This window comes from Tamandua tetradactyla, chromosome 8 (genome assembly GCF_023851605.1).
Source record: "Tamandua tetradactyla isolate mTamTet1 chromosome 8, mTamTet1.pri, whole genome shotgun sequence".
Taxonomy (NCBI): Eukaryota; Metazoa; Chordata; class Mammalia; order Pilosa; family Myrmecophagidae; genus Tamandua; species Tamandua tetradactyla.
Genome location: NC_135334.1, coordinates 49,278,611 through 49,287,491, shown reverse-complemented (window position 1 = coordinate 49,287,491; position 8,881 = coordinate 49,278,611). Strand labels below are relative to the sequence as shown.

At 46.1% G+C, this 8,881-nt stretch overlaps 1 non-coding gene across 1 annotated transcript; it reads left to right on the top strand.

Annotated features, from left to right (window-relative positions):
• The first annotated feature begins 1,364 nt into the window (after nucleotides 1-1,364).
• LOC143645461 (U1 spliceosomal RNA) lies at nucleotides 1,365-1,528 on the top strand. Its single transcript, XR_013157166.1, has one exon. It is a non-coding gene; the product is annotated as a U1 spliceosomal RNA (small nuclear RNA).
• Nucleotides 1,529-8,881: the final 7,353 nt, after the last annotated feature.

The following is an 8,881-nucleotide window of genomic DNA, read 5'->3' as shown; positions in this document are numbered from 1 at the left end:
ACTCTACACGCAGGGCCTCTCACCCTTCTCCATAGCCCTACCTGGGTTTTGCTCCAGCTGATTTTTGTGCTTGGGATGCTCTTCTCCAGATATCCTAACCACCTCACTTTTCAAGTCTTTGCTCACATGACACCTCCCAAAAGAGGCCTATTCTGACCACCCTTATTTAATACGGTAACCTGCCCCTTATCCACATTCCTGATTCCCCCTTCCCCTCCCCTTCCTCTTTTCCGTAGCACTTAGCACCTTCTAAGAGACCTATTAACTTACCCACGGAACGTGTCCATTGCCGGCTTTCTCCCGGCATTCACTCCCCCTCCGCTAACTAGACTGTGAGCTCTTCCAGGGCGTTCTGTTCATACAGGCCCGAACCCCGACAGGCACGGGATAAGCACTCGAAGAAAGGTCGTGGGATGGACAAATGCTCAACGTCATCAAAGAGATGGAAAAATAAACGAAGGGGCCAGGAGCCACGGCTCACCCAGGGTTACCTGGTTTGAACACAAACTTTAGGCAATTCCGTGGGTCCAGGCAAAAAAAAAGGACCAGACGGCACTCGTGGGGGCTGGGGGTGGGTGGGTGGGAAGGGGGCCTGTCCGTGTGCCGGCCCGAGAGCGCCAGGCGGACGAGGCCGCAGGGCACCGCTCCCTCGGCGTCGAGGTTCCCGGGTGGGGGGAGATGCCGCGTGGCCGCGGTGGAGGCGGGCCGGTTCGCGCTGTACCCTCGTTTTCTCTCTTCCAAGCGAGAATCCTGAGTTTTCGTGCCAGCGTTACTAGATTAGTTTACCACATATTCTGAAGGGGCTTATGCCACTTTGCCTCAGGAAGCGCCACTCACAAACGTTCTTTACGATTTTGTATTAGGGGCGGTTTAGATTACTTGAGGATGAGTTCGGCCAGCGAAAACGAAACGGACTGAGACCACGTTTTTGCCGAAATGAACGTGAGACCAAACCGCAGGCCAGACCTAATATCCCTCGCGGGCCCGTGGATGGGCGGGCGGCCGAGCCCTCCAGATCCTATCTTCTCCCGCATACCGCGCAGGTCCGGGGAACTTCGGAACCGCGCCCGCGGCGTCTTCCAGGCTCCCGCAGGGGGGCGGAGTCTCGGTGGGAGTTCGTCGCGGCGGGGGCGTGGCGTACGTAGATGAGCATGGCGCGCGGAGGCACCTGGTCCCGCGCAGCCTGGCTGCCACGTCTCGGCTGTTGGCAAAATCCGAATGTTTTCGAGGTGGCTTTTCTGACTTTTGGGACCGAGAAAAGGGTGGTTGGGGAATTGGGAGTGCGGAGGGCGCGCGGATGAAGTGACCGCTTGTGTGGAGTGTGGCGGCCGCGAGGGCAAGGAGTGAGGCGGGCTTCGCAACTCATACTTACCTGGCAGGGGAGATACCATGATCACGAAGGTGGTTTTCCCAGGGCGAGGCTTATCCATTGCACTCCGGATGTGCTGACCCCTGCGATTTCCCCAAATGTGGGAAACTCGACTGCATAATTTGTGGTAGTGGGGGACTGCGTTCGCGCTCTCCCCTGGTTTGTGTCGGTTGTAAGATTAGGCTGTGCTGGTTCTTTGGGAGATGGTAGCGTCTCCTGCGTATGCTTAAGCGGCAATGCGGAGCGATGGAAACACGGTGAGAAGCGTCACCTGGGAGCTTTTGGGTGAAGGTTACTGCCGTCCGTGCTCCGGTCGTGGTTGTTTTTTTTTCTGGGGAGGTGCACGACTACCCGCTCAAGCGGTGCTTTGCGAAGCGGGAAAGAGCTTCTGAAATCTCCGTACCTACCCCGCTTTCTCGGGGATGTAACAGTGTTGAGTCTGCGTCCTTTCTGGCTTGTAGAGATCCTTGGAACGCTTACCGTATTTTGTTCTTAGCGACAATCGCCTACTCCTCTGTGTCTCCTAGGTCGATGCCGCCCAATCCAGGCGAACCACTGACTTCTGTTTGCAAGACCTCGGCCGGCGCAGGGGGACTTCCCATTTTGCAGAGAGTAGACAAGTGTTGGGCGGACGGACCACTGGCAACCCAGCATTCAATCATTACTTCTAATAAATCCTGATTTTGTCGGGAAAATTGCTCAGCAAAGCACACAACAAAAAAACGCTCCATTTCCTGGTCACCTGAGGAACCGCCGGAGATTATCAGGCAACACATTAATGACCGATGAAATGGAGGTGGAGGTTCCCGGTGAGGGCATCTCTTGGCAAATAAAAAGGCCGAGCTCCTTTTGAAAGTCTTTCCCCCAACCTGCTTCTTGTGCTTGGAAGTAGGAGCTGAAGCTTGGAGATTGAGCAGCCAAACTGGTACCCGGAAGAAGTGGTGCCAGGGAGAGCTTACGCTCAGCATGGTAGAGCTGAGGAACATTGGTGAGAAGCCGAACCAGCCCCAAACTGCTACCTCTGAAATCCTGTGTGAGAAAAATAAGCCCTGTCTATGCTGTTCATGTTTTAGTTACTTGTAGCCGCGGTTATATCCAACCTAATATATATAAAAGCCTCCCACTACTTTTATATTGCATGTCATTTCAACAGAAAACGACGTGTGTGGAGGTGGACGTGTTCCACCATCTACTCGTATACAAACAGCACCCCGCTCCCCTAAGGCCTTAGATCACCCCCTGTTCCCCCCCGCCCCCAGCTGTCTCCTTGAAAGCACTCGTGTCCGGTCTCCAATCTTTCTCAGTTTTCTGTATACTGCCCTGCTTCAAAAAGATCAGTTTGCGTTTGACTTCTAGTTTTACTACACAACATTAGGAATATCACCTAAGCTTTTGCAGGCTAGGTCTGTACATTCACCTAGGCTTGAGGCTCACTGACCCACCTTACTTTGCAATTTCATCTCCAGTCATTCTTTACCCACACTACATAATCCATCATCAGCTTCCTGCCCTGCTCACTCCCCAGGCCTTTACTCCTGCCCTGGAACACACTTCCTCCTGTCTTCAGGGCAGAAAGCATCATCTGAGAGAAGCCCTAGAACTTCCACAACTTTCTGCTCTGGGTTCCTAGAGGACTGTCATGGTCAGGTTCATGTGTCAACTAGGCCAGGTGGAAATGTCCGTTTGTCTGATTGGGCAAGTGCTGGCCTGTCTGTTGCTACGAGGACATTTCATGGACCTAAATCACGATGACGTCAGCTGCATCCACAGCTGATGACATTTCTAATCAGCCAAGGGGCGTGTCTTCGGCAGTGAGTAATGTTTAATCTAATCACCTAAAGGCTTTTAAGGATTCAGGGGCGACAGTCTCTCTTTCTGCTTCGGCCAGCGAGCCCCTCCTGTGGAGTTCATCCAGACCCTCCATCCGCGTCGTCAGCTTCACAGCCTGCCCTGTGGATTTTGGACTCTAGGTTCCCACGGTTGCCTGACACACTTACATAAATTTTGTATCTATAGATATTTCCTGCTGATTCTGTTTCTCTGGAGAAATAAATACAGGGACCTAATAAATACAAGGACCATCTTGCAGTACTTAATTTTTAGAGTAATTGTCCTTGGAGGGGGTTGTCTCTTCCATTAGCTGTCTGCAGGCTTCACGCAGGCACATGACGGTCAATAAATATTTAATGAACGCCTCAGTTCAAAAACTGTAAATGCAAGGCCAGTTATTCTGATCACAGAATAGCTGTGGAGTAACAGTGTCCCCCTGTTCTGGAAGCAAAAAGTGGAGCCTTTCCTAGCTATGGCCTTGAGGGAGTAACACTTTTTTTTTTTTTTTTAAACCTGATTTGTAGGTTTCTCGTTTTCTTAATGAGAAGGCTCTTGAGAAAAGCAATCAATTAATGATGTTTATTAAGTGCTCCCCACCCCCCCACTCCCAGTGCCTTGTCACTCAAGGCCCTTAATAAGTAAATTGCAGCTTCCATCCTATCCCCCCCCCCCACACACACACACACACAGCTACTGCCAAATGTAAACCAGAGGCAAAGGGACACACAATGCCACCAACCGTTCTACCCCGGTCCCCAAAATGACCGCCTGGGTAGAAAGAGTTTAGCTGATGGATATGCAAAACACTGTATAACTCTTTACCCTGTACTTGCTATTTCTTAGCATTTATACATCTTAACATTTTCAGAGACAGTACCGACATTTATTAATCCTCACAACACCCCCGTGAGGTAGGTCAACATGTCCTTTATCTTAAGAGAAATTGCAGAGGTCAAACGAACCTGCCCAAGGCTAAGAGGGCATGTTCACCCGCTCATGGGCATCTCACGGGAATATTTTTTACGAGTGAGGGTTACATGACGGACAAGACATGCAGATCTCTCAGCCAACAACAGAAAGATCAACAGTTCCGACGGCATCGGGAAACGAAACAGTAACCAGCAGATCAGTGAAGCGAGAGAACGTGCTGCTGAGAACGGCTGGAATCGTTCTGACTGGCGACGAGACCCAGACCAGATATTCCTCAGGAATGGCTTGGAAAAATGTAAACAATCTAGGAACCACTCGAGGACGGACCAGCCTTAGCCCAGAGCCCAGAGCCCGTGGTTTCCTAATGGGAGAAAAGTGAGCAAAAGACAGTGGGAAAATCCAATGACTTAATCTAACTTTAAACTACAAATGACATCATAATGTTCATTCACATTAGGAAGGCCAGTAACATTTGCAACGTTAACTGCTGACTGACGGTATCCTCTTTATCCAGCAACTTTTAGCCCAGTATTCTAATTGTTTTCCACAAACAAGTGCTGTGTCCTATAGCAGACCTCTCTTTTTCCTCTACACACCAGTCTATACACTGGCTAGATAATTACCGAATGGCTAGAGGACACAGGTCACACAGTTAGTTGGCCAAGCTAGGGACGGAATTCAGGAAGTTACAGTAGGCTCTACTCTCTGCTCCTGAATTTCAGAAACAGCCGTGTCTAACTTGCCTCTGCCCAGTTCCACCTTCTATGAAGCACTAAAAGCACACAGAGAGCAGCTCGTTCTTTTGAACTTGGTTCGATATGCCATCTTAAAAGAAGAAATAAGAAAAAAGAAAAACTAAGAACTGCACTGTAAAGCATGATATAGGAGTAGATTTATTACAGCTATTCCAAATTTCAGAGTGATACAATGACCACAGAGTTAAAAGCTATCACTGTTATCACTTTATTATACGATTGGTTTAGTCTACACGTTTAAGGCAAACATACTAATACTTTTGCTTCTTTTCAGAAATCATACTTATAAAGTTTATGTAGAGCCTGTCCCAAAACTTTTAATTTAAAATGTCTGATTAAGGGCAGGCCACGGTGGCTCAGCAGGCAAGAATGCTCGCCTGCCATGCCAGAGGACCCGGGTTCAATTCCCGGTGCCTGCCCATGTATATATATATAATGTCTGGTTAAGATTCTTTACCAGGATACATGAATGTACTATTTTCAAAGTACAATAATGTACTTTGGGACTTCCTGGAAGATGGCGGCTTAGTAAGACGCGCGGATCTTAGTTTCTTCTCCAGGACACCTACTAGGGGAGTAGAAACGATACAGAAAGCGCCCAAAGCCACAACAGAGATAAAAAAAAGACAGCGTACCCCATCCTGGAACGGCTGGCTGGCTGAGAGAAGCAGCTCGGGTGAGATCGCCGAGGCGCGCGGGCCTTACCGGGCGGGGTGGCAAGCGGCCGGAGTTACTCCCTTCCCCCTTCCCGGGCCGGCTGGGAGAATTGGAGAGGTGGTCCCCTGAAACCAAGGCGACTGGCGCCCACACCACGCGCAGCCCCCGGACCAACTGAGAGAATTGGATCGGAAACCCCCAGGCCGCGGAGAACGGTGACCCCGTGACTCCCGGGGAACGTGCACTCTCTCGGGCGGGCCGCTGCCGCTGGCGCCCTCCCGCCACGCTTGTTGCCCAGGGCCGACTAGGAAATTCGGACGGGCTCTTTCCCTGGCTGCGGCGACCAGCAACCCTCCCTGCGTTCGGACCCCGGGCCGGCTCAAGCCGCTTCGGCTAGCGAACCCCCAGGACGGCGAGAGTTTTCCAAAGTTTAAGGTCCCACAGCACCTTTTACTGGTGGGACCCGCAGACAAACGTGTGCCACGAGCGCCACCTACTGGGCAGGATAAGAAAAACAGAACCCAGAGATTTCACAGAAAAATATTACAACCTTGCTGGGTCCAACACCAAGAGAAATCTGAATAAATGCCCAGACGCCAGCAGCAGAAGATAACTGTCCACGCTCAAAAGATTGAGAATATGGCTCAGTCAAAGGAACAAACCAATAGCTCAAATGAGACACAAGAGCTGAGACAACTAATGCTGAATATACGAACAGAAATGGAAAACCTCTTCAAAAATGAAATCGATAAATTGAGGGAGGACATGAAGAGGACATGGGCTGAACATAAAGAAGAAATAGAAAAACTGAAAAAACAAATCGCAGAACTTATGGAAGTGAAGGATAAAGTAGCAAACATAGAAAAAATAATGGATAGCTACAATGATAGATTTAAAGAGACAGAAGATAGAATTAGTGATTTGGAGGATGGAACATCTGAATTCCAAAAAAGAAACAGAAACTATAGGGAAAAGAATGGAAAAATTTGAACAGGGTATCAGGGAACTCAAGGACAATATGAACCGCACAAATATACGTGTTGTGGGTGTCCCAGAAGGAGAAGAGAAGGGAAAAGGAGGAGAAAAACTAATGGAAGAAATCATCACTGAAAATTTCCCAACTCTTATGAAAGACCTAAAATTACAGATCCAAGAAGTGCAGCGCACCCCAAAGAGATTAGACCCAAATAGGCGTTCTCCAAGACACTTACTAGTTAGAATGTCAGAGGTCAAAGAGAAAGAGAAGATCTTGAAAGCAGCAAGAGAAAAACAATCCATTACATACAAGGGAAACCCAATAAGACTTTGTGTAGATTTCTCAGCAGAAACCATGGAAGCTAGAAGACAGTGGGATGATATATTTAAAATACTAAAAGAGAAAAACTGCCAACCAAGACTCCTATATCCAGCAAAATTATCCTTCAAAAATGAGGGAGAAATTAAAACATTCTCAGACAAAAAGTCACTGAAAGAATTTGTGACCAAGAGACCAGCTCTGCAAGAAATACTAAAGGGAGCACTAGAGTCAGATACAAAAAGACAGAAGAGAGAGATATGGAAAAGAGTGTAGAAAGAAGGAAAATCAGATATGATATATATAATACAAAAGGCAAAATGTTAGAGGAAAATATTATCCAAACAGTAATAACACTAAATGTCAATGGACTGAATTCCCCAATCAAAAGACATAGATTGGCAGAATGGATTAAAAAACAGGATCCTTCTATATGCTGTCTACAGGAAACACATCTTAGACCCAAAGATAAACATAGGTTGAAAGTGAAAGGTTGGGAAAAGATATTTCATGCAAATAACAACCAGAAAAGAGCAGGAGTGGCTATACTAATATCCAACAAATTAGACTTCAAATGTAAAACAGTTAAAAGAGACAAAGAAGGACACTATATACTAATAAAAGGAACAATTAAACAAGAAGACATAACAATCATAAATATTTACGCACCGAATCAGAATGCCCCAAAATACGTGAGGAATATACTGCAAACACTGAAAAGGGAAATAGACTCATATACCATAATAGTTGGAGACTTCAACTCACCACTCTCATCAAGGGACAGAACATCTAGACAGAGGATCAACAAAGAAATAGAGAATCTGAATATTACTATAAATGAACTAGACTTAATAGACATTTATAGGACATTACATCCCACAACAGCAGGATACACCTTTTTCTCAAGTGCTCATGGATCATTCTCAAAGATAGACCATATGCTGGGTCACAAAGCAAGTCTTAACAAATTTAAAAAGATTGAAATCTTACACAACACTTTCTCGGACCATAAAGGAATGATGTTGGAAATCAATAATAGGCAGAGTGCCAGAAAATTCACAAATACGTGGAGGCTCAACAACACACTCCTAAACAACGACTGGGTCAAAGAAGAAATTGCAAGAGAAATTAGCAAATACCTCGAGGCGAATGAAAATGAAAACACAACATATCAAAACTTATGGGACGCAGCAAAGGCAGTGCTAAGAGGGAAATTTATTGCTCTAAATGCCTATATCAGAAAAGAAGAAAAGGCAAAAATTCAGGAATTAACTATCCATTTGGAAGAACTGGAGAAAGAACAGCAAGCTAACCCCAAAGCAAGCAAAAGGAAAGAAATAACAAAGATTAGAGCACAAATAAATGAAATTGAAAACATGAAAACAATAGAGAAAATCAATAAGGCCAGAAGTTGGTTCTATGAAAAAATCAATAAGATTGATGGGCCCTTAGCAAGATTGACAAAAAGAAGAAGAGAGCGGATGCAAATAAATAAGATCAGAAATGGAAGAGGAGACATAACTACTGACCTCACAGAAATAAAGGAGGTAATAACAGGATACTATGAACAACTTTACGCTAATAAATACAACAATTTAGAGGAAATGGACGGGTTCCTGGAAAGACATGAACAACCAACTTTGACTCAAGAAGACATAGATGACCTCAACAAACCAATCACAAGTAAAGAAATTGAATTAGTCATTCAAAAGCTTCCTAAAAAGAAAAGTCCAGGACCAGATGGCTTCACATGTGAATTCTACCAAACGTTCCAGAAAGAATTAGTACCAATTCTCTTCAAACTCTTCAAAAAAATCGAAGTGGAGGGAAAACTACCTAATTCATTCTATGAAGCCAACATCACCCTCATACCAAAACCAGGCAAAGATATTACAAAAAAAGAAAACTACAGACCAATCTCTCTAATGAATACAGATGCAAAAATCCTCAATAAAATTCTAGCAAATCGTATCCAACAACACATTAAAAGAATTATACATCATGACCAAGTAGGATTCATCCCAGGTATGCAAGGATGGTTCAACA